The sequence below is a fragment of the Sus scrofa genome, chromosome 7, assembly GCF_000003025.6.
Source record: "Sus scrofa isolate TJ Tabasco breed Duroc chromosome 7, Sscrofa11.1, whole genome shotgun sequence".
NCBI lineage: Eukaryota > Metazoa > Chordata > Mammalia > Artiodactyla > Suidae > Sus > Sus scrofa.
In genome coordinates, this window is record NC_010449.5 from 569919 (window position 1) to 595982 (window position 26064).

The 26064-nt window shown below is 54.6% G+C and overlaps 1 long non-coding RNA gene across 2 annotated transcripts; it reads right to left on the bottom strand.

The window, feature by feature from the left end:
* On the bottom strand, positions 12010-23570 carry LOC102157853. 2 transcript variants are annotated; one of them, XR_002346220.1, is made up of 3 exons: positions 21863-23570; positions 17298-17339; positions 12010-16285 (listed from the first exon to the last, which is right to left on the bottom strand). It is a non-coding gene; the product is annotated as an uncharacterized LOC102157853 (long non-coding RNA). The 2 variants fall into 2 exon arrangements; XR_002346221.1 differs by lacking the exon at positions 21863-23570 and having other exon boundaries at positions 12010-14530; positions 16212-16285; positions 17298-20313.

Consider the following 26064-nt stretch of genomic DNA (forward strand, 5'->3'; position numbering starts at 1 on the left):
ACGGGAACGCCGCCATTTATTTTTTAAGCCTCTGCTGCTGCGTTAGTCCTGCCTCTTGAGCTGTCATCAGCAAGTGCCCTGCTGTGCACCACGCAGGACACGCCCTCCTGCGCTGTACGTTTCTCAAAGGACTTTACATCACAGCCGTGTGTCAGCCATCCTGACAAGTGCGCTGAGGGAGTGATGGTGACCGCCAGGTCTTGAGTGTCACTTGGGAAGGGCCACAACCTGATGAATTAAGAACAGAATCCAGGGAGTTTCCTTTGTGGCTCAGTGGTAAGGAACCCGACTAGGATCCATGAGGATGTGGGGTCAATTCCTGGCCTCAGTCAGTGGGCTAAAGGATCCTGCATCGCCGTGAGCTGTGGTGTAAGTCACAGATGTGGTTCGGATCTGGCGTTACTGTGGCTGTGGTGCAGGCTGGCAGCCGCAGCTCCAATTCAACCCCTAGCCTGGAAACGTCCATATGCCGTGGGTATGGCCCTAAAAAAAAAAAAGAAAAAAGAAAAAGAAAAGAAAAATGAAAGAGAAGGAAAAAAAGAATGAGATCTAGGAGTTCCCTGGCGGCCCAGTGGGTTAAGGATCCAGTGTTGTCACTGCTATAGCTCAGGTTCCATCCTTGGCCTGGGAATTTCCAAACGCCACCAGTGCATGAAAAACAGAACCAAAAACCAAACCCAAACAAAACCAAGCAACAAGAATGAGGTCTAAATGTTTTTCATTCCAAAGGTCCCTTGGGAAGTCGTCTGTCTGATCCACCTGCACCCGCATCCTGAGGTCAGGCCTGCCTGGACCACCTTAGATCTGACGACGCCCATGGGGACAGAGTCAGAGATCCTTCTGGCAGCCGATCCTGAGCCTGCCCCCTGCCCCCAGTCTGGGGCTTTTATCAGCTTACCTGGCTTGTGCTCCTGTTCGGGGCTGAGGGAAGCCAGCCTCCCTGGATCCCAGAACACAGAGGGGTGCGGCAACAAGACACAGGGCAGCCCGGGGGTAGGCCCGAGGCCACGGGAGGATTTTAACTTGGCCCTAAGGGCGAGGCTCAGCCTGACAGAGGGCGCGTGAGCATCCAGGGGAGGGGCCCTGGGCTCAGGCCGGGTGATGCTGAGAAGTGGGCCGGTGGAGGGGAAGGCAAGGGTTCGACGCAGAAGTGAACTTGGGAGCGTAGCAGAGCCAGCTGATGGGAGGACACTGCAGGGAGGAAGTTTGGGGGAAAAGAGCATGAGTTCAGTTCCGACAGGTTCACGCTGAAAGGGTGGGGGCGGGTGGTCTCCATGTGGACCTGAGTTCCCGGTATAAAGCCCGAGTCTTGCGGTTATTGGGGCCTCAGCCGTAAGTGAGGTGAGGGGCCCCTGAGCTTGTCTATACAGGGGGCAGGGGAGGTCCCGAAGGAACCCCGACAAACGGCGATGGCCGAGGGTCAGGTCAGAGGGAAAGACGTGACGGGGGCGGAAACGGGTGAGAAGAAAGCAAGAAAGCGTCCAAAAGGAGAACCTTCCTCAGCGGAGACTGAGGTGGGGAAGGGCCAAGATCCCGCCCCTCCACCTTGGTGCGCCGTGACCCCTCACCTCGTGGGACCAGGAGGAGCAGACGCGGCCCCTCCTACCGGGGAGCAGGACACCAGATGCGGGGCAGTCGTGTCCAGCCAAGTAGAAACAACGTCATCAGGCGGGTGGCCCCTTCAGGCCAGCCGTGCTGGGCCCCTCCATCGGCAGCCTGTCCCCGCCGCCCCGCAACCCAGGACAGCAGACGAGCCCCTTGCCGCCCTCCTGAAAGCATCGCTGTCATTCCAGGAGCATCCCCGGGGCTTCTATGCAACCTTCAACCCGGGACACTCCCCAGTCCAGAGTGTGGACACTGCTTCTCAGGAAGGCGGCTCCCACTCTGAAGGGGAGCAGAGCGGGGCTCAACCCAAACTGCAGGGGCGCCTGCCAGCCACGGGACAGGAGCCGGTCATGCATAGGACAGGCCAGCTGGGCACCAACCTGGCACTTCAGTCCTCCCTCTCCCTCCCCCCAGCTCGGGACCGTCCCCTCCCCGGCGCGTCTCCAGCACAGAGCCAGATGGCAGCGTTCCTGCCCGCCAGCCTCTGCGCACACACAGCTGCCCAGGGAGGACAAGGGACCTAAGGACACGCCAGAGGCGTCCCCGCGCCTCCGGCTCTGATTCCCGGTGTCCCTGTCACCCCAGCTCCTGTTGCTTTCACCACAGTGGCCTGGGTCTCAGGCTGCAGCCCCTCAGAGAGCAGGCACCCAGTCTGCTCAGGGGATGAGCCGGAATGACCCCCCACTGGGGTCTCCCCAGGCTGGCATGGCAAGAGCCCACCTCTCTGCCCTGGGCTCAGACAATTTCCCGTAAGAATCTACTCCTAGCAGGCGGGAGAGTACGTTTGGGGTGAACTCCGACCTTTACAACAAGGAGCCCCCGGGCGCATCCCCGGACCCCAGTCTGAGGTCCTGCCCACCTCCCGGCAGCCCCTTCACACCCGCCTCCCAGCGAGAGGGGGGGTGCGGGGCGGCCACGGCGGCGGGGCCAGGTCAAGGCTTTTCCCACGGCCGACTGTGGGCTTTGGCGCTGCTGAGACTCTCAACTGCGTTAACACTGAGACATCAGCATTCAAAGATGTTATGTGCTCAGCCATGTAGGAAGTTCAACTTTAAAAATAAGCATGACTTTCAAGTCCAAACATAATGTTTTCAGGTCACGGTGGTTCAAACCCATGAGAAAGAAGGACCCGCTCGGTGGTGGAGGCGGTTCTGCTGGGGGCTGGCGGCTCCTCCCTCCTGGACCCTTGCTGGCGGCTCAGGATGCTGGTCAGGAGCCAGGTTTCCGAGGGGAGTCTGTGGCAACAGCAGGGGCGGGGGGCAGCCCCAGGACGCAGCCGCGGGGTCAAGGGGCAGCTGGAGGTCACAGTCTGGTCACACGTGATAAAGAGGCAGAGGACGCAGGACCTGCCACAGGATCTGCAGCCTCCGCCTCGGGTTCTCGCCCAGGGATGGAGGCGACCAGAGGCGCCCACACGGCAGCCGTGACCCGGGTCACTGCCAGACGGCTCGGCTGGGTCTCGAAGGGGGGACGCGTGCCTTTCTGCAGGTGGGAGATCCTCTGAGGATTTAAGGCTGGAAACGCTCCCTCCAGAAAATGACACCCAGCTCCTCATTGTCACAATTTTGGGGGCTTCACAGATACTGAAGTCAAACGAGAGTTGGTTCTTAAGAGTTGCATTTTACACTTGCTACAAAACAGTCCACTTTTGAGAAATGAAGGCTCTCACCCACCCTTTTAATGTCGACTTCAAAATAGCCCAGATTGTGTAGCTTAAAAAGGAGCAGAGCAGTGGGACAAAGCCTTTCCTGCTCACAGGGGCCCTGCCCACTCTCGGGCACAGCAGCGAGGGGCAGAGACCACCCCCCGGCAGCGGCGTCCAGGGCTCCACCCTGCACAGGTGAGCAGGGCTGCTCCACCGCAACCTGGCAGGACAGCATCCCACGCAGCTAGTCCTTGAACTTGCCGCAGTCACACTGAGAAGGACCTGACCCGCCCTCTGACCGCCGGTCCAGGGCTCAGTCCCCTCTTTCCTCCTGGTGCACCTGATCTGGCTGTATTTTACAGAGGCCGCAACAGACACAAAGGAAGGAATTCACACGTAGCCAGACGTTCATTCCTTCTCTGGAAAGACACCAACCCGGACGAGGAGGTTCGAATGGACCGTCAGTAGTAAAACAGACATCTACTGGCTTTTTCCAAAGGAGAATGTGACGTAATTTTACCATTTCTGCCAACAAAGGCAGCATTTCCCTTTCCTAAGAAACGCTGATTGGAGAGAACCGCAGCCTTCGGTAAACTGTTACAGTTATCCGTTACCAGTGTCGTCAGAGCTATAAATAAGAGAAGGGTCATTTTCTCCCGCTGCAGACTGGGGGCGTCTCTGCTGGGAGCAGGGGTCCAGGTGCAGGTGGGGAGGGAGGCAAAGCTGGAGCCTGGAGAGAAGGCGGGCACATGGCCTTGGGGGGACCTGCCAGCGCTGCGGGCACGTACACACCTGGGGGACGTTTGCAGAGAGCAGAGGTCCTGGGGTCTGTGCTCCACTGACCTGCGTTCCTTTATCGATCCTGCGAATGAAGAACTTAAGTCCTCTATCTTTCCTTGATAAAAGCACTGGGAAATCCAGAGGCGAGATTATCCTTCTAGGATTTCACTCTGTGGAACCCGAAGCCGGCTCCTAATCGTCACATCGACCTTAACCTTGGAATCCCAGGAATCGGGCCTAAGGAATAACCACACACGTGAGGAGCTGTGCTCAGAGCTGTTCACGGCGGCAAAACCCTGGCAACTAGTGACTGTCCAGCGAGAAGCTCGCGGCTCAGATGTCCCCCCCCCCACCCAGCTTTCCGCCCCGCCAGCGACTTGCCCTTTGACTCATCCCCTCCTTACGTTGGCTTGACACTAGCTCCCCTTCTTTTTACTAAACCTCATTCTAAGTCATACTATCCCAGACATAAGAGGAAGGCATAGCAGTCAGACAATCTTTCTCTGATACGTATTAACAGTTAAAGAAAAACTTCCTGGAGAGCTTACTGCAGTTACCACGTTATGACAACAAAAGCAGGTCTGACTCAAGGTGTCAAGTTCTTGTATTAATTTCAGTAAAAATACATGATCCCGTCACACACAGAGACCATCATAAATCTGCTTTGCAGCGAAGTCAATCAAAAATGCCCATTTGGGAGCTCCCGTCGTGGCGCAGTGGTTAGCGAATCCGACTAGGAACCATGAGGTTGCGGGTTCGGTCCCTGGCCTCGCTCAGTGGGTTAACGATCCGGCGTTGCCGTGAGCTGTGGTGTAGGTTGCAGACGCGGCTCGGATCCCGCGTTGCTGTGGCTCTGGCGCAGGCCGGTGGCTGCAGCTCCGATTCGACCCCTAGCCTGGGAACCTCCATATGCCGCGGGAGTGGCCCAAAGAAATAGCAAAAAGACAAAAAAAAAAAAAAAAAAGAAATACCCATTTGGAAAGTTTGTGCCTAGGGTCACATTAGACCGAAGAGAAGGCTCCATCGTCACAGAAGACGGATCACGGGCCATCAGTCCGTAACCTGCGAACGGTCTAATGTTTTAGGAAACACCGGAGAACTAAGTTTCTCTGGACGCTATTTACTGTCCAGAGACCTGTAGGTCTAGATGAGAAGCGTTTGGATAAGGGTCTCATTCGGTTCAGAAAAGCTTGAGTCCAGTGCCTTTCTGAGCTATCAGAGACTTAGGCTTTATGAGGAGAAATAAGGCTTGGAAATCGAGCCGTCTTCCTTTGAATTAGCGGGTTTTCGTCAAAGGCATGGCATTCACGGTCAGGTGTCAGGTAGGAATCTCCGTGCGGTGGTCCAAAGCCTATTACTTCCCACCTCGACGGCTTCCTGGCGGGAGGACACAGGCCAAGGACACGTTGCAGCCGTGAAACGAATTGCCGCCGTGCCTCTCACCTCTGAAGGTACATCTTTTTTTAATAGAAGAAACTCACTAAATGAAACGAATGCTAATTAGTGTTGCTGTTAGAATAAAAACATTTATCTGTACACCAGCTAAAAGACTCTTATATACCACAGAGGATACGTGAACCCCAGGTTTGAGAACCTAGAGAAATCAGCCATATGGCAAAATATCACTCAGCCATTAAAACTAGGTCTTTTGATAAGAGAAGCGTTTATGTTATGTGCAAAGTGGGTTAAAATGCAGCATAAACTCAATATTATAAAAATACATATATGAAAAATTGACTGGAAATACACAAAAAATAATTGATTCTTTCTAGGTCAATTAATTATTTGCTGTTTTCTTCTTTATGCTTCTTTGAATTTATGACAGTGCATGTGCACGACTTTTAATCCAGGGGTTTATTTTCGAGTCTTTTTTAAGCAGCCCTTTGATGCATCCGTGGGCCAGGCGTCCCAGAGAAGTGGCCGGCACCACGCGGGGACCACGTCCAGGGCAGGGCCACCGCTCCGCCGGGCGGGGCCTCTCCCGCGACTGAGAGCACTTCCTGTCCCCTGGTTTCACAGGGACTGACGTCGGGAGAGGGTGGCCGAACCGCTCTGAGGACAACCACGAGACGTGCGCCTGATTGGACGGCTGATCGCTGAGCCGCCTGAAAAGCGAGCCCGGGGCGCTTCACAGGGTCCCCTCCTTTGCAGACGGGATGCCCGGCCCCTCAGACCACAACAATCAGAAACAGATGAGACTCATGTTGCAACAGAAGAAAGGGTGGGGGAAAAAACTGTAATTGCAATGTATACCTGTAAGGATAACCTGACCCCCTTGCTGTACAGTGGGAAAAGAAAAAAAAAGAAACAGATGAGGACTCGAGCCCTGTCCTCACGTGAGAACGGCCGGCCAGCCGAACTCTCACAGCCGGATAGGGGAGAAGGAGCGTCAGCCTGTGATCCTGACCCATCCCTGCCGCGGGCACGTGGGTGACAGCGCGTGTGTGACTCTGAGAAACTGTGGCCACGTTAATAAATTGCTGACAGTGACGAAGAGAATCTGCTGCTGGCAAGTCCAAGTGGGGCCCCAGGGGTCCCGGGTATGGATGCTGCTCAGCTGGACCGCAGGGTGTAAATGCTGCCTGGCTGGATTGCAGGGACCCTGGTATAGACGCTACCCAGCTGGGCCACAGGGGTCCCGGGGTGTAGACGCTGCCCGGCTGAGCCACCCTGGCCCAGCCCTGGGAACCGAAGCCCTGGGACGTGGCGCCCCGGCCGCAGCCGCAGCACACAGATCCAAGCACTCGGGCTAAAGGGGTGATTCTTTTTTATAAGCAGATTTTGCCATGTAACAAGTTTTTCTCATTCTTCTGCGGGTTCTTCCTTTTTTCAAAACTGTAATTACCAGTTTTATATCCTAACATTAAGTAGCCAGAAAGCCCAATCTGAGTAAACCCTGTTTACACAGGAAAATACATTAATAAGGGATGATTTTTATTAAATTAATTGTTTCATGTCAGTAACAATCAGAGGCTGATGTCCTCTGCAGAGATTTTGATGGGACAGGATGGTATTTTAAATTTTCAGCTATCGGAGTTCCCAGTGTTGTGCATTTGGTCAAGAACCTGACTGCAGCGGCTCCAGTCACTTCGGAGGAGACTCGGGTTCAATCCGTGGTCCAGCAAAGTGGGTTAGAGAATCTGGCTCTGCCGCAGGGGCAGTGAAGTTCGGATGCAGTCCACATGCTGTGGATGCGGCCGTTATATCTGTAAATACATATTGATCGCTTTTAATCACCCCCTTTGGCACCACATCTTCCGGAGCAGTGGATTTGCTGCTCTGAAGACTCGGCCATAACTAAGCTTCCAGCATTCGCCTTCTGTTCTCTCCACTCCATTCCCAAAAACAGGCCGGCTCTCTCCCCTCTGGTGTAGACGGGGATGAGAACTGCTCTGTGGGAATTTCATGTGCAAACCCACAGCTCAGGAGGGGCTGGGGTGCGTGGACCACACTCAGAAAGGAGATGGAGCAGGAACGGTGGCCGTGAGGGCGCCCCCGAGGGAGCTGGATTAATTCAACGGGGTTGGAAGTTTTTGCCTTTCCCTTTAAAAACATTCCACATCCACAAGATTTCAGCCCTGAATCCTGGGAGGTGTCTTGAGAGGATTTTACCTGGCTTCCTGTTCATGCATCACACAGGACTGTGGCTTCATCGCTTCAGCAGACAAATTCGGGTCTCTCGTGGACGGAGATTCCAGGAAGGGAGGTGAGCCAGCCTCTGCCCAGGGCCCCGTGGGTCAGCCCGCCCCTGCCCCAAGGCAAGGTGAACACACTGCGCCCCCCCCCACCCCATGAGCATGGGCATGAGGCATGGGGAGCTTCCAGGTTGCCAGGCAGGTGCAGACATGCCTGAGCGCCGCCCAGAAGTCGAGCATTAGCCTGTTGAAGCTGAGCAGCGTCAGGCCCAGGCACACGTCTGGGCCACCTCGTGGACCACGGTGGCGTCCAGGGCCCCCCAGCCCCCACTCACCCCAAAGCCAACATCCTTGCTGCAGAGTTTAAGGAAGCCGGGACATCTGAGACCTGTCCCCACTTTACACACTTCGCACATGTATACGTGGGGTCTGAAACCCCAGTTTGTCCCCAGGAAGGGCCAGCGCTGCCCTGGGCTCTGTCCCAGCCCGAGGTGTCGAGCCGTCAGAAGTGCTCTCAGGGCTGGCGGGGTAGAGGGGGTGGAGCAAGCAGGAGTGGGAGCTGGGAAGGGGCCGCCGGGCTGGTGACCGCTCCTAGGACACGTGCCCAGACACAGGTGCTGGGCCTCTCCAGGAGGTCGGAGCGTGAGAAGGGGCTGCCATCCACCGACTCTCCGCTTCACAGCCCAGAGAAGAGCGTGGTCACCAATTTCAGACTCTCACAGCCCCTGGGAGCAGAAATGTCCACAGGGTGGTGGCTTATCGGGTGACTTGAAGTGGCTGAACCAGTCGGTTTAATTCAAACCCACTGCCTGTTGCCTTTGTCCTCCCACCTCCAATATTAGTCTTCTCTTTATCCAAACATCTGAAGACAGAAGACTCTTTTTCAGTGTCTGGTACACGGTTTGTGTTTAACACAAAGGCATGGACTTGAGTCAAAACTTCAGAATGATGTGTACTCTGTTCAGAAATTTATCTTTTTAGCCAAACTCTGCCCTGGAAAGCACCGAGCACACCCGCCTCACCCTGAGCACACAGGACCTGATCTCCTTCCTCTTGTGAGCATGTCTAGAAAGCATGTTTTCCCGAGTGAACTGACTCATTCAGGAATCTTGACTGTTCCTTCCCGAGAAAGAGCATGTTGTTGGAAACCGGCTGCAGGGACACAGACAGGGACACACACAGTGTCATCACGTCAGGTTTTCACGTCTAAGAAAGGAGCTCAGCAGAGACGGATGTGAGGGTGGGGCCTCCAGGTTGGGGGTGGGGCCTCCAGGCTGGGGGAAGCCCCTCAAGGCGAGAGGTGGGAGAAGGCCTTCAGGTGGGGGGAGGGCCTCCAGGCTGACCCAGGCGTGGACGGGTGGCACTGCTCCTGCCTTTGCCCAGAGGAGGCCTGGGAGCTGAAGCTCCTTTCTCTTGCTTTCTCCTTGTTTTTATTCCAAAACGGATTCCTGACCCCAAAAGCCAACTACACTTCCTCCCCTGCTTCCAGTGGCATTGCTGTGGTGCCTCCACGTCCCTGCCTTCTCGACGCCTCCAGACGACGTGGGCAGCCGTCCGTCCAGATCTAGACTCAGCGCGTTCCCACCACGACTAGCAAAACGGCAGCCCCGGGGGTCTGGGGGGATGCCGGAGCCTGCGCCCTGGTCGTGCTCTCCTCCCACACGGGAAAATGACACGGAGGCCACACTGCCTCCCGTGCCGCTTCCACAGGGGCCCCCGCAGAGGCTGAGGGATGCTCGTCTAATCCGTGGGCAACGCCTTGGACTCGCACGTCCAGGCAGGGGTGCCGGGTGGCCGGCTTAGCGGGAGCCGTGGCTGGTGCCCCCTTCTCTCCTGGGCATCTGCCCTCATGCTCTGAGGCCAGGGAGGGCGCGCTTTGCTGCCACACGTCCCAGGGACCCAGCTTGGTGCTTCTCTTGGACTCGCCTGTCCCTGAGGCCTTCCCGCTGTCAGGACAGTTGAACCAGGCTCCACCCGGCTCTCCCAGCATCTTTGGCAGAGCCCTCAGCTCCTCGTCTTTGCAAGGACCGGGTCCTGGAGGCTGCGGGGAGGGAAGCTTTGCTTCCCGGCAGTGGCTGGGGATCCGCTGACGAGGACCCCCCGCCGACCCAGGGACCTTCTGCCCCAGGCTTCAGCAGACGCAGCCCGGCAGGAGCCTCCTGACCAGGGCGACTCCTCTGGCCTGGGTTTCACATCCAGCCACTGGAATAAAGAGGCCTGGAGGCCTGTTGCTAAGATAGCCAGTCAGAGAGCACGTTCTGCAGGAGCCTGGTGACGAAAGGGGTCCAGGGCGTGGCAGCCCCTAGGACAGGGGAAGCACCAGTCTCCGCACCCACCCCCAACCCGCAGAGGCCCCCCCGCCTCTGAGCGCCTGATAATCCCCCTGAGGGGTCCTGGGGGGAGGAGGTGGGGAGGGACCCCACCAAGGGGCGCCGCGCCTGGCTGTGGTGGGAGCGGGCGGTGGGACAACAGAAGTCTGCCGGGGACTTGCATGTGGACCTGGGGTGAGGGTGCAGCCAGGTCCCGACGTGACCCCGGCTCGGTGTGGACCTGGGGCTTCGACTCAGGGGTGTGTGTGTACGTACGCGTGTGGGTGCATGTGTGCGTCTGTGTGCACATGACACCTGAGGGGCCCAGAAGGCCTGCCTCGTCTGGACCCCAAGCGTATTTACGCTTTCGCCTTTGGAGGCCCGTGCCTCGAGCTTAGACATTAACGGCAGGCTTAGGGTGAAGGGCGGGCCCGGCTCCCACTTCACGTAGACGCCCCGACGGCTTCATCCCCTTCTCCCCTCTCAGAACTCGAGCGCCCTCATGACCTTCACCGAGGAACGTCCACTGTGCCGCCAGCCCACTGGGCGGCGGCGGGTCTGGGAGGAAACCAGCTCTCCTGGCCCCTCGCAGGCACCTGCCATCCCTGCCCCTTGCAGTCTCGGCTATGTTTTTGGATTTGACACCAAAAGCACAGGTGACCAAAGCAAAAATAAACACGTGGACTATGTCAGACGAAAAATTTCTTCAGAGCAAAGGAACCACCTTTGAAAAGGCGGCCTACAGACCGGGAGAAAATACTTGCAAATCTTATATCTGATGAGGGATTAGTAGCCAAAATATATAAAGAATTCATATGACTCAATAGCCAAAGCCCAAACAACCTGATCTGAAAATGGACAGAAGAGCAGAGAAGACATACAGATGCCAACAGGCACATGAAAAGATGCTCCACCTTGCTACGCAGCAGGGAAATGCAAGTCAAACCACCATGAGGTACCATCTCACACCTGTCAGAACGGCCATCATCAAAAAGAACATAAATGAGTGCTGGCGAGGGTGTGGAGAAAAGGGGAAGCTCGGACACTGTGGGTGGGAACGTAAACTGGTCCAGCCACCGTAGAGAACAGTATGGAGTTTCCTTTAAAATGTCAGCTAGAGTTACCATATGATCCAGCAATCCCATTCCTGGGAATTTGTCTGAAGAAAATGAAGTCACTATCTCTCCAAAAAAAATCCGCCTCCCACGCTCATTGCAGAATTATTTATAGGAGCCAAGACATGGAAACAACTTGGGTTGCTGGATGAATGAATAAAGAAAATGTGATATATGTATATAGTATATGAATATTATTTAGCCATAAAAAGTAGGAAGTCCTACCATTTGCAGCAACATGGATGGACCTTGAGGGCATTCTGCTAAGTGAGATAAGTCAGAGGGCGAAAAACAATACTATATGATCTTTATTTGCATGTGGCATATTAAAACAAATATACAAATTTTGGACTCGTGGTGACAGAGAACAGGCAGGTGGTTCCCAGAAGCGGGAAGTGGGCAAAATGGGTGACGGGGGGTCCAAAGGTACAGATTTCCAGTTATAAAATAAGTCCCGGGAACGTAACGCACAGCATGGTGACTGTGGCTACTAACACTGCATCGTATACTTGAAAGCTGCTGAGAGAGTGTTTCTTAAAAGTTCTCATCCCAAGAAAAGAAATGGGTAACTTTGTGAGGTGATGGATGTTAACTAAACCTATCGTGGTGATCATTTACCAATATACACACACATCAAGCCATTATGTACACACCTAAAACTAACACAGCTTATGTCAATTATGTCTCAATGTGTTTAAAATGCTGTGTTTGGGGGGAGTTCCTGTCGTGGCGCAGTGGTTAACGAATCCAACTAGGAACCATGAGGTTGCGGGTTCGGTCCCTGCCCTTGCTCAGTGGGTTAACCATCTGGCGTTGCCATGAGCTGTGGTGTAGGTTGCAGACGCGGCTCAGATCCTGCGTTGCTGTGGCTCTGGTGTAGGCCAGTGGCCACAGCTCCGATTGGACCCCTAGCCTGGGAATCTCCATATGCTGGGGGAGCAGCCCAAGAATTAGCAAAAAGACAAAAAAAAAAAAATGCTGTGTTTTTGCAAAGACAGGAAATACCCTCTTAGGTCCTAGCTTCCACTGGAAGAAGTATGCATTTTCCCTGGCAGAGGAGGTTTTTCTGAGATGCATGGACTCCTGTTCTTGTCCCTTCATTGTTCCCCCAGTGATCTGAGTATTGCCTGGAGGGACTTTCATGTTTTCTTCCCTCCACAAATGCTATCACCATGAATAGCCACGCCCCGTCTGAGCCCCATGCTGACAGGCGCACATAGCCCTTCCCTTCCTGCACCTGCTGCTGTCTCGACCACAAGCGACACACAGAAAGGAGATGTCATCGGAGGCCCCAGAGTGCTCTTTAATTCTATGTCTTGCTGCAGGGCGTTTACCAAGATGTCTGTGAGCTGCAGCCAACTGCATCATTTTTTCACTTGCAGTATCATCACTGTACTCTCACCAAATCTGTCCAAAGCCCCTGAGGGACACAAAAAAACTCTTGTCAAAATACAGAAACAAATGCCTGAAGGCACTGGAGAGAAAGCAAAGCAGGTGGACGTGTCGGAAGTCACAATGGGGAGAAGGGACTCTCTCTGGGGACACAGCATCTGGCGTGTCCTCCCAGTCGGGTAGCAGTGTGCTGAGATCAAACCCCAACTCCTGGAAGAGGACGCACCACAGTCCAGAGTCCTCACAACAAACCGACTGCATTTCCAGAGTAAAATTCAACATCAGGCATTTGAAGAAACTCTAGAGTTTCCAGGAAAACTGAGCCAGGCTGACCCACATGTTGTAATCAGCAGATAGGGACCTTTCCGTTCTGCTCCAGGACATAAAGGAATCATACTCATAACTAACGAACATCTCGGAAGCAGAGAAGCAGACAGTTTATGAATCCAATCAAAATGCTAGTTCTAAAAAATAGAGTATCTAAAATGAAAGATTTACTAGGTGAGCTTAACAAGATCGTGGAGCTGACGAGAGGAAGATTTGGTGAACCTGAATCAATCTGTAGAAATCAGCCAATCTGAAGAACAGAGAGCAGAAAGATGGACATGAATGCCACGTCATGACATAATCAGAGGGCCTAAAATGCATGCGGTCCCTGTCATTAGAATCCTGGAAAGAAAAGAGAGAGGGGGAATGGCACAGAACCGTTGAAAGATTAATGCAAAAGCTTTTCCAAAGTTGATGAAAGACATAAATGGACATATCCAAGAAGCTCAAAAGAGTCCAAAAACTTTGGAGTCTAATGTATGGAACATCCTCATTCAAATACTTAGCAACACTCTTTCTTGCTTTGTGTGGCATTAGAACAGAAGAAGCTACGACTGTTGAAATGCGGTTTTGCCGCTGATTACCTTGAGGTTGTCATGGAAACCATTTTTCTCTCACATCTTCCTCCTTGATCTCATTGAATGTGATCAGAACTCTTTCTTCCTTTTAGGGTTTAGCTGTCCCTAAATTATTTTACTTTAACACACAGGAATGTTTTAAACTCTAAAACAAACATTTGAATTTGAAATTCTATTGAACTTAGAAACACGACATTGATTTCAAGGAAAGCACAAATTTTAGATGTCATCAAAGAAGGTGCCTACATTTTGTTTCTTAGCTTTCAGTTGATCCCACAGGATAATCTTTAGAATGAGCCCTGAACATCAGTGGCTTCTTCCTTCCAAAGGAAGATCTTGATTTGGCAAGAGCGGGAGCTGGCCTGTTTGTTTTTTGCAGCTTTCCTCTGTGCCCTGACACACAGCAAGGAGTGTCTGGGCTTTGCCCACTGGCTCTGCTGGGAGTGCGTGTCCTTTGAATCAGTGCCTGATGCCCAGGGCACACCTGATCACCAGAGAGTGAATCACTGCCCAATCTGTGGTGCTTTGGACAGTGACTAGGAAGAGGCACTTGGTCGAGGAGCCAAACAGACAGAATCCAGTACCAGCCCCCGAGATCTTTCCCCAGGACCAGAGCTCCATTCTGACTGCTGGCTCCTTCCCAACTGACCAGAAATCAGCCAACAGTGCAGGAGCTGGAGTATGGCCCTGGGGACGTGCCACAGAGCAGGCTGGGGACAGCAGTCTCCCTCCTCTCCCTGAGCATCTCTTTATTGTTATCATAGTTATTTGGAGGAATTTGAAAAACGTGCTGTGTTTTGCAGAAAGGCGCGGTTGCCAAAGGCTGTGCTGGGGGTGAGTCAGACGCTTCGGCTGCTTCCCTCGCTGACTTTGGCAGAAGGTCCCTTTCTGCAGGGAAGAGTGAGCATGGTCGCTGGGCCACGTGACCTTTCCTCGGCGTCGCTGCTAGTGCCAACTCGTAGTAAGTCGGGCGCCTGACTTAGTAATAGTGATGAATCCATTAGCGTTGACGGGCGCCTGGAATTCATGGTGAGCGGCCACAGTCCTGTCGTGACCAGCACAAGTCAGGTGGCGGTGACGTCTCTACAGAACGTAGAGCAGGAATCAGACAGTGACGCGCGGAGATCAGGAGGATGGATCTGAGCTAAAATTAGAAATAGTTATGGCTTGGCAATGAAACCTTAAGTTGCTGTAAAAAAGAACAGTAAAAAAAGAAAAAAAAAAAAAACCCACCTCCCAGCGGCATGATTGGACTCCTCCTCCTCGTTGGAAACACTCTTCCCTAACAGCTCAGGGCATTCAACGAGAAATGCCAGAATCCCACCCCTGGGTTAGTCCGCCTGTTGGCAGGGCGCCCACATGCTTTGAAGCCTAGTGTATTAAAATTACCACACAAACACCTGAAGGATTTTGAAAAGCGATTCATGTGTCTCAGGCCACATGCACACGCTTGGAGAAAGGCAGGACCTGCCCCTCTGACAGGCCCCGCCGCGCCTTGAGCTGGGCACGAGTGGGTCTGCGCGGACGTCGACCGGGAGAGCTGAGCGGAGGCTCCAGGGGCTTCTGTCGGGTAAACACAAAGCTGCTGGGGCCTGGCTGAGCCGCACAGGAGTTCCGCACCACCAGGTGCCTTTGGGGACGGTCTTGAATAGCATGACTCGCTTTGCACCCCGTGGACGGGATTTTTACAAATAGCCTTCTGCTCGGTGCGACCCAGCGAGCTGCAGAAATCCCTCAGAGACGTGACCCAATTGTGGCGTCAAGAATTCCAGTGACGCCTGACTGGTCTATTTTCAATCCCCGGATCACTCACGCGGGGGATACTCGGAAATCTGAGACTCTGCACCATCGGTACCAGGAGAGTGATTCACTGTAAAAGATCCCAGACTGGAAACTTGGTAAGTTTTGCACAGAAGGGCCGTGTGCAAACTTTGGCTAACTTTAGTGAGTCAAGTGTGGTATTGCAGCCATGCCCGCTCAAGGGCGGGGAAACGCCCAGAAGGGGAGGACGCCTTCGGGAGGACGCCGAAAGCAACACCTGTAAACGCTGCAAGCACAGACCCAGTACTTTCCCAGACCTAGAAAATATTCTCATTATGTGAAGGGTCAGAAATGACCCAAGTTAGAAAAGGGCTATTTGGAATCAGGAAAGCGGATTTCACAGCTAATCGGCTACCGCGCCTGTGTCAAGTGTGAAATCCAACATGCTACAGCGCTGACCTTGTTATGCCAAGGTGAAGGTCACGCCTGAACACCCAAATTCGGTCAGGTCACTCCACTGCTTACCTATACACCCTCCTTGACGCCAACCCAATTACCTGCTCTGCCGGGGTCTCATCAAGCCCCAAGCACCCTCCCCCCGCCACAAACGCAGCACCTGGCAGGGCCAAGTCCTGGGTGCGAGAGCCTCTCATCCCCAGAGCCTCCTGCGGGCACCGGTTTTGTCCCCACACCTTCCACCTGGCACCACACACACTGGCGGCCGGAATGAAGGCCACCTCCTGAAGACCGAAGGCCAGTGGGGCTTCCTTAACCAACTGCTTTCACCAGCTTCGCTCAGATTTAAAACCCTTTTGGCTGATGCTCCAGTTGGGACAGGCTGATCGGAAGGCTTGTGAGCAGACCTCCTTCTGATCTCTGCATTTCTGAGTTTCCCACCACAACTCCAGCCTCCTCCAAACTCTGTGGCTTCTAAAAGGAATAAGACCTTCAAAATCTGCACAGCACTGATAAGGAGCAAATTGATTTTTGATGTATAAAGTCGTCAACCTAGGTACTAAAATCCAAAAATGAACTGCATAATTTATAGATATGAGATGTCTAACCTTAGAGTTTCTGATGAGTTGAAACGAATTCCTTTTCCTCCTTGACAAATTGGCGTCATCTCCTGAATCCTGACCTGTTGAATAAATGACCCGAACTTGGCCTCTGGGAACCTGCCCCCAGGAACTTCCTCCCTCCACGAGGAGACCCACCAGCTCAAGAGCCTACGGGCCCCAAACTCGAATTTTTATACATCCACTTATTCAAAAAATAGCCCAAACGAGCAGATGTGTGGCCGTTCAAAGACTCTGTCTGCTTGCACCCCGCCCTGCCCCAAAACATCGCTGACATTTGGTTTGGGCAGAAGCGAGAGAAAGGGAACTGTGCCGACGCTGTCAGGAGAGGGTGTGCAACAAACCTCTTCTCCCAAACCGGGAACACAAACAGACAAGAAATCAGCCAAAAGAGTGCCCACCCCGACCCGCCTGCCATCGACAGGACCTGCCAGCCATCGACGGCAGAATACACCGCCTTTCCAAGTGCATCTGCCAGGAGAGGCCATATTCTGGGCCACACAACAAACTTGATAAGTTTAAAAGCATTCGGGCTGCACAAACTGTGTGCTATTACCAACCCCTCTAGAAAAGCGCAGAAAGAGAGAGTACACACTGACTCATCTTCGAGGCTAGTGTTATCCTGACGGCAAAGCTATGTGAAAACTTGACAAGAAAAAATACCAGTACCGCTCACGAACGCAGATGCAAATATTATACACATATGTACATTTATATAATGTTGGATTTGACTTGCTGACACTTTGTTTAGAATATTTGCATCTGTGTTCATACGTATATGCATATATACATACAAATAGATATACAGGCACACACATTTTGACTAAATGAGGTTTAACCCAAGAAGGCAAGGTTTGTTCAGCATTCAAAAGTCCGTCAATATATTTTACCATGTTAATAAACTAAAAAAGAAAACCCACGTGACAACCTCAGTGGACACAGACGCATTTTACAAAATCCAGCCCCGCAGGACACTGGGGCTCGGAGGGAAACGTCTCCACTCCAGGAAAGTGCACCTAACGGTGAAATGCGAAGCCTTTATTCCTGAGAGCAGAAACAAGAGAAAGGTCATACCTTGTCCCACTTCTGTTCGCTGTTGTCCTGGACGGGCCTTTCCTGCAAGAAAGAGAAGTCAGATGCACCCGGGTGAGAGAGGAAGAACTAAAGCTGTCTGTCTTGGACCCAACATAAACCACCTCTGTGGACCAGCTCATGGGCTCAAGAGAAAAGACACAAGAACTAAGAAGAATATCAAGGGTGCCGGGTACAAGATCAATACTGAAAAATCCGCATTTCTATATGCAAGCAGCCCTCCATGTCCACGGGTTCCATACCCTCAGATTCAGCCAACCACAAATCGAGAATAATTTTTTTAAAAATCCCAGAAAGTTCCAAGAAGCAAAATTTGAATTTGCTCTGTGCCAGGAACTGCATCGGCAGCATCGTGTTTGTAAGTATTTGCACAGCATTTCCATTGTATCGGGCATTACAAGTAATCTAGAGATGCTTTGAAGTATAAGGGAGGGTGGGCGCAGGTTCGATGCAGGCACCAAAAGCCGTTTTGCCGAGGACCTTGAGTGTCCTTGGACTTGGCGCCGCGGGGCTCTGGAGCCGTCCACCACGGGCTGCACCAGCAATGAATGAGGAACAAGTGGGGATTTTAACTCAAAACGCAACCCCGTTCCCAGTGTCATCATACTCACAAATAATCTGGCACTAGATGTTCAAGACCGAGAAACGCTGCTGAGCAAAGCCCAGTCCTGAGTCCGTGGGGAGATGCACCTGGCTCGTGAGCCGGAGGGCTCGGTGTTGTCAGGATCAGCCCCTCAACTGAGCTCCAGACCCGAGGCAACCCGGTCCCAGCCCCGCAGCCTGTCTGGCAGCTGGGTGACGCCTCTCCCCACAAGCGTCCCGTCCAGCTTTCGCCAGCCGCTGAGACGACACTCAAACCCCAAACCAAGGAAGCCTAACCACGGACACGAGACACAGCCGATCTTTGCCCATTCTTTCTTCCTTCATGTGTCGCTAATTAGTCCTTTTTTCAAATTTTGATTTTGATGAGTCTGTTCGTAGGGACAAAAAAAGGAAAGCATGTTTTTGACAGGAAGATGATCGGCTCGCCCAGAGGAAGCTGTGAAGCCAGGTTTGGGATCCGCCAGAAGGGGAGCACGTGGTCTGTGCGGGTTTCCGGGGCCGAACCCTCGGGCTCCGTGGGGCCCCGACCGGCAGTCACCAGCCCCGTGAGCGTGGGGGCTGGAGGGCCGCCTGGGGTGACACGCAGGGCTCTGGACTGTGAGGGCGACGCCCGGGCGCCCCTCCGGCCTCCCAGCAGCCCCCCGTCCACAAAGCCCTCTGCTCCACCTCCTCGGGGCAAAAGCAGGGAGTGGGTGTGACGGACTGAGCTCTCCCCGCTGTGTCCACTGACAGGGTGGCCGCCTCGCTTCTTGAATTGTACACGCCCTCCTCCAGGAAACCTTGACTCTCTATGTCCTGCAGGTGCATGTTCACCTGTTTATAAATGACACAGGTGTGTATGTTCGACCATATCAATATATGACATGGATTGTACAAAGCTGCAGAAATCACTTCTTTAAAAATGAGATGAAGCCAAACAGACGTGCGGACTTTGGAGCAGGTTCAAGGCCAGGCCTCGCTGCCCATCACTGTCGTCGGACAGGACAGAGTGGCCACATGAGCAGAGGCTCCTGAGGCCACGCTGGCCCTGAGCATCAGGAGCAATTAGATCCCTCCTTCTTTAGGGGGACCACAGAGCACATGATGTTGAGACCATGGCACTAGAGTTTCTCTTAGGTTCTTCTGGCCCATGAGCTGTCCCGTGGAAGAGACCAGAGCAGATGCTTTAACAGCTGGAATATGGCAAAGGCAGCAAGGCCCCTGAATAGACCACTTCTTTTCATATCAAAATTATCTGAAGGAAAACACCCAGCAGGACAGTCAACACTCAGATGAGATGCCACCCTTAACGGCGCCTCTGGCACCTGGCGCCCAACCGCCCGCGTCCCTGGGCCCTGGGTCACCCGCTCAGGCCGCCCTCGTCCAACCGCCAATTTAAGAAGGAAGGGAACACAGCATGCCTCTCCCGCTCCGGCGTAGGGGGGCCTGCGCCCGCCTCTGGCCAGCCCCCACCGCCAGGGCTTTTGTCCCAACTTCCCCAAGGAGATTCAGGAGGGCACCAAAGCAAGGCTCCCGCTTCCTGACAGGGCAGTTCAGCCCTGAAGTCGGGTCTCGCTGAGTCACGTTTCCCTCCAGGGCAAGTCTGGGAAGGAAAGGAGGCTTTCCTCCAAAAGCCAGGGTCCGAGATCAGCAAACAGCCTCCAGGCCGACTCAAGGGTGCTCCCGGGGCTCTGCCAGCCCCCGGGCCCCAGGACGCCCGGCTCCCCAGCAGTCTCTGGGGAATCCTGACACTTCCTCCTGCCCAGGAGGGTTGAGGGGGTGACGTAGGGCCGGGGTGCCTGAGCTCCAGGTGTAATTATCCTTACACATCGGGTGGCAGCCCCAACATGCTCACCACAGCATCAACACGCTGTGCAGATGACAATGCTTTGTGCTGTGCTGCCCATGTCCCAGCCGGTCCAGCACGGACGCACAGACCCGGGCCCAGCGAGCCCCCGCCTGTGGTTCCGTCGCCCTAAAACCAGCACATCCCAGGCTTCCCGGAGCTGGTCGAGGACCAGAATTAATGGCTGCCGGAGACAAAGCCACATCGTTCGTGCCAAGAACCGCGCCCTCCACAAGGAGGCTTAAATTCTGGAAGACGCTTGCAAAACAGTCCCCCAGCTTGCTAGGCCCAGAAATGAAGTCACCAGATGCCCTGGAGGCGGAGGCCGAGACCAAACAAAATAGGACCCACAGGGGCTCGGAGAGGAGCTGGCGTTTCCTGAAGGAGGCAGGCGTTGCTGTAGCAGCTTCACCCTCTCGACTGCCGGCAAAGGGGCAGGACCCAAGCAAGGGCTCCCTCGGAGATGCCCTGGGCAAGGGCACACACGGACATGCACACAGAGCCATGCACACGCATGCACACGTGGACATGCACACACAGGCACACATACACAGACGCACACATGCTGACACACACACACACACACACTGACACTTGCACACGGACACATGCACACGTGGACACACGCACACATGGACACACACACACAGACATGCACACAGACACGTGCACATGGACAGGCACACAGAGACACACACGCAGTCAAGCGCACGCACACACGCACCAGACACACACACGGCCTTAGAGATGGGGCTGCGAGACCCTGGCCGCTTCCTCATCTCCCAGACCCCGCAGTGATTCTCACGGAGGAGACACAGGACTCCGCTTGCTGGGGGTGACGCCGTCACCAGGAGCAGGAAGCAGGGTGGGCGGCCAGATAGCGCTGCTGCTGACTGACCTCCGGCGGGGGGTGGGGGCGCCGGCCGGATGGCCCCAGGGGGCTGCCGTCATTGGAGGCCTCCTCCTGCCCCCGGGGCTGGGCAGCCCAGCTGTGGCCCCTCTCCTCTGGGGTCACAGTCCTGGATGCCCGGAGAGCACATGGGGACAGCAGGACGGGGGCCTGTGCTTGCAAATCGTCCTAAATGGTCACGGTCCGTCTGGCTAGCGGCCACATTCCAGCTCCCAGCTCCAGAGGCCTCCCTCCTCCAGCTCGGCCCCGGGGCTCAGGACGCGGCACCCTCCTGACTCCGTCACCCACACCCGTGCCTGCGGGTGAAAGACGGGGGGACCCTGGCACTGAGTCGTCCATGAAGAAACCCCAGGCGGAGGCCACGTCCCGAGCTCCCGCGGGCAGGCCCGGCCGTCACCACGGCCCCCTTCTCGCCCCCAGCGGCAGCCTCTGCAACCCCCGGCCCCCCAGGAGGTGTGGGCGCCCCCGAGGCTTTGGGACCTGCCCTTGGCTCCTCCCTGGGTTCAATGTGGGCGCTAACAGCACAGGGAACAGCAAGAGAACTCGGAAAACGGCCCTCGGGGCCGGACGCGAGCGTGAGAAAGCAGCGCCAGCCCGGCCCTCTTGGGGAACAAGGCGTCCACCGCGTGTTTCTGTCCCCTGATTCCAAAAGCCCATCTTGGGGTACCTGGCAGAACAGAGGGAGCAACCAGCGAGGCCTGGAAAACGAGGGGAGAAAGTGACAGCGAGGGTAACCTGCGGGGCAGCCGCTGACGGGCCCTGAGTCGCGTCCCAAGCTGGCCGGGGTCACGCAGACAAGGAGTAGCTTCAGCATAAATACCACACTTTGTATCCTAGAGGGAGCGCTCCATGAAGTCTGTGCTGTGTAGATGCTGTCCCTGAGCCGCCTCCCGGCCCCTCTGGCTCCGGGTCCCTCCCTCCTTGGCCCCCGCGTCCTGAGACAGGGGCTTGGCTGGAGCAGGCTGGCTGCACCCCAAGCGAGGGTCCAGGCCGGGGCTTCGCGGGTCCAGGGCGGGTGGTGAGGACGATGGGGGCGGAATTCAGGGCGGTGTGATCACAGGTGACTTAGCCTCATGTGTCCCTCAAGTGTATCTGCAAACAGTGCGTTCAGGACATGCACATGTGTTGAGTGTGCGTGTGCATGTGTGTGTGTGTGTGTGTGTGTGAGACATACAACTGGTCCCCTGAGGTTTTCCCTTCAGGTTGTACCTGCAGGTAACTGTACACAGCAGGGTCGCGGGATGCTTTCTGTCAAAGGCCAGAAACCCTCAGGGTTGTGGGGGTCCGGGCTGTGCAGCCCCAGAGCTGCCCTCAGATGCACCTGCAGGAGCCAGCTGCCCCCATCCTCAGAAACGTGGGGGCTTCAGCAGCCGTGGCTCTTTCTTGAACTAAGACTCTAGAAACAAGAGCAGAAAAACAAAAGCGTCCAAGCCTTAGAAAAAGACACTGAGAGTTTGTGACCCCAAACTCCCCACTTTGTGCATCGAAGAGCCGTGCGGCCTGTGGTCCCCACTGACTGACTTCTACTTTCTAAAGTGACCCTGTGACCGCACGGGCAGCCGGCGACGTCTGAGAAGTGGTGGGCGCAAAGCACGCCCCTCTCAGGCACTGTCCGAGACCCTGTGGTTTACGAAGCCCGAAGTGCTGCGTTCGGACTTGCAGGAGAAGGCCTGCCAAGCCTGCACTGCTCATCCCTTTGGACCAGACTCGGGACCCGCGACCTGGCACGTGGCTGTGGGTCACACCGCTCCCTCAACACGTTTAACAAAGGGCCATTTACCTACGATGGACTCTGTGTTTATTAATGTAAAACCCCAGACGGGAACAAACACGGGTCTAGTAAGTAGAATGAAGTTAATTAAGGCAGCTCAAGCAGGTACTCCTCGAAAGTTACGTCTTATACAAACATTTGCCCAGGATGTGGACTCCGAGCCTCCTAAAATGCCAATTCCACTTTATCACTAATTAGGGCAATTATTATCTTTGCTTGGGTAATAGCTGCTCTAATCTTCCCCCAAATAAATTACATGCATATGCAAATACACATCAAATGCCAAGGTAGTTTTCATCCCTAACCTTCTCAAACTTATCTGAGCTTTGATAAGGGTGGGGCTCTTTGGGAGAAGCAGCAAAGGCCAGGTGGTGTGAACCCCCCCACCCCATGAAAGACAACAGCCAGTGACATGAAAGCCCTGGCTGAGTGGTGAACTAGAGTCGGGCATTTGGTGCAAGAACAGAACGCAGGTGAGGGAACAAGGAGCAAATCCAGCCCGTTCTGAGGCTGGGGGCATCCCAGCCGCTGACACAGCCTGAGCGGGGGCGTCTTAGCCGCCACTGGTAGCAGTGAGACGTGGCAAATTCTCAAATGGTAGGACTGGATAATTGTTCAAAGAGAGTTTAAGGGACGTGGACGTGGGGACCCTCGCCAGGGTCCCCACGTCCTCAGAGCAGATCACGGCTTCCCCCCACTTCCCACCAGAGCCACGTCCACCCCACCGACACACATGCCAGTGAAGCCTCTGCTCTAAGGTCGCAGCAAGTCAGACAGGCAGGCAGGTTACAGCAAAGTAGGACGTGGTCACTGAAGAGTGGGAAAGGCCCCCGCGAGAAAAGACGAGACCCTGAGACCTGAGGCCTGGGAGGAGCCGTCGGGGGAGGGGCAGCGAGGCAGGTGGGGACCACGATAGATGCCCCACAGCCTCGGGGGGGCCACAGGTGTAAGAGGGAGACTGCACAATTCTGAGGAGAAACTGCGGAGGTGGGGGGGGGCTTGGGAGGCAGGACGCGCTGCTGCAGGGACCGTCCAGGGACCCCAGAGCAGGAGGGCCAAGCTTACCAGGTGGCCACCGACACAGAAAACTGCTTTTAGTACAAACACCAAGACCACGTTTGGTCCAGTGTGACTGCGTCCAAGCTGAAACGGGGATTCTTACCCTTGACAGAACCGGACGCAGCCACAGACCTTCGAGCACATCGACAAGTGGCGCCATCGTGCCGGGGCTCGTTTCCAGATCCTCTTCCTCACGTCGTCCGAATTCTCCGTCCTGGCGTCAGTGTCCTCAGCTGCTGTGAAGGAAGAGCAGATACGCTGGAAAGACGATGACGAGGGCGCAGGGGGTCCAGGTCTAGGGCAGACGAGCACAAAGGGACAATGACGTAAACTATAGCTGGGCACTTGGGTCATTTCGAAAAGTGCCAAGGGAACCACTGAAAGATGTTTAAGCTCCAACAGTCGTAGCAACCCTTGGAGTGACGATGATTTTAACATCAGACACTGCTACAGCTGGAGAAACAACAATTCCTTCTCTTGAACTAATTAGTTGAAATTGAAGTAAATCAGAGTTTCCACTGTGGCTCCGCAGGTTAGGAACCTGACGTAGTCTCTGCGGGATGCAGGTAGGATCCCTGGCCTCACTCAGCGGGTTAAGGACCTGATGTTGCCGTGGCTGCAGCGTAGGTCACAGATGCGGCTCTGATTCGACGCCTGGCCCGGGAACTTTCCTATGCCATAGGTGCAGCGGTAAAAGAAATGAAGAAAATCATTGAATACTTTGAGAAATAATTACACATGTCTCTTCTCGGGTTCAAGATCAGAAAGAGAGGGACAGAGATGCTAAGGACGATTCATCACCAGCCGTTTCCACGTTGACAGGAAGAAAGCCCGTGTGAGTTTTATGTTAAAGGATCATATGTGACATTTAGGAATGCGAGGCAGATTAAGAATCCATGTGCTGTTTTTACAAAAACAAGCATGGAGAAAACACACAGAATATGTCAGCCTGCTGCTCTCGGTTGAGCAAAATACGTACATGCGTGTGATTGTACCGAGACGGTAGCCGTCTTTCCGATAAGCAGAGTGTGTCAGCACTTCTCCGATCCCACAATTAATCTGTTTAATTACTGACATTTCACCTTGTAATGACTTGACAAGTATCCGCTTCAATTCGGAACCAAACACAGACGAACCTAATTAACATCGTGCTTCCCCATTTAATGGCCAAATTCATCTGAAAAACGTAATTAAATAAGCACTGTTTTAAATGGACGATGCACCTGTTCGTCCCCCCTCCCCCCCTTCCTAAATGAAATCTGATGGAAGAGAATCCAAGGCTTTAAATCAAATCAGCCCGAGATCACTCATGAGTAAAACGTAAACTAGCTCCCAGACCTTGGCAATAAACTCCTCAGAGACAGGTGAGCGCTGGTCCCTGGGAAAGCCTGCTGGGTGAGATGGAGGCTTCTGTGCTCGGAGGCAAAGTGACCTACGAGCCCCGGGGGTCAGGACTTGTCAGCCAAAAAAGGATGTCCCCAGACTTAGAGGAACTATGCTGCAGTGTGGATCCCAGAGCTGAAAACAAAACCAAGCTCTGTCCTTGTTTGGTGGGACACAAACTTGTTCGGCATATGCCCAGCGGCAGGGACGTTTTTCAAGGGACCAATTCTTGGATGCAAGAAGTGCAATGGAAAGAAAGTGCCTGGGTTGATCTCCAGCCGAGCTCTCGAAAGCTGAGCGGCGAAGCCTCCTGCAGGTGCCTCCGGAAGAGCAGCGCCCTTTCTCTCATGGTGCAACTGGACGCAGCCGGGCGGTCAGCGTGCTGTCCTACAGCGAGGCGGGTTCGGGGGTCCTCACCTTCTCAGGGCCTCACTGCGAACGTGTCCCCCGGGGGCACAGGGCTGGTCCACACGGGGCACCTGGGACCCTGCCTCGATGTTCTCTGCTCCCTCCACGAAGCCCTCCCCTCTCCTGACACCACCTACCACCCGAAAAGAAGCCCTTCTTTAGCCAAACCCGTCCCGGAGCTGAGAGACGAGAGAAGAGGAGGCGTCGTTCTTTCTGCTCGGAGACACGTCACCACATAGGCCGCGAGCCTTTGCCTGCGTGGGGCTGGGGACCCCCAGCAGGAAAGCCGGCTGGGGCCAGATGCCGTCCTGCATCTGCCTGTGACCCCAGACCCCGGCCAGGCTGCCACGGAGGCCGATGAAGACGCCCCACCCTGGCGAGTTTCACCAACAGGGGAATGGTGGGTTTGAACCCCTTTCTCCAATTCGGCGCACATCAGAATTACCCGCGCGCCGAAATACGGTGACAGGAACAAGGACATCCGGCTTCGCTCGGGCCCTAACTCCCAGGTGCTGTTGGAATAGCTCTGCTTTAACTTCTCTACAAACAATAAGGGCTAAGCAGAGGGTGCTGCTGAGTGCGTAACCACCAGTTCTGTGAAAACTCCAAATCCCCGACTCCAAGCATCTGCCTATTTCTCTGGTGTAAATTCTCCTCCAATGGCCAACTCCAGGCTGCAGGTGCATAGGGAGAGGCCCACGGCTTCTGTCACCCCCTCCACTGACAGGGACAGAGCCACCAAGATGTCCCCCACTTTCCAAACCAGAGTCCTCTGTGTGAGCACAGGTGT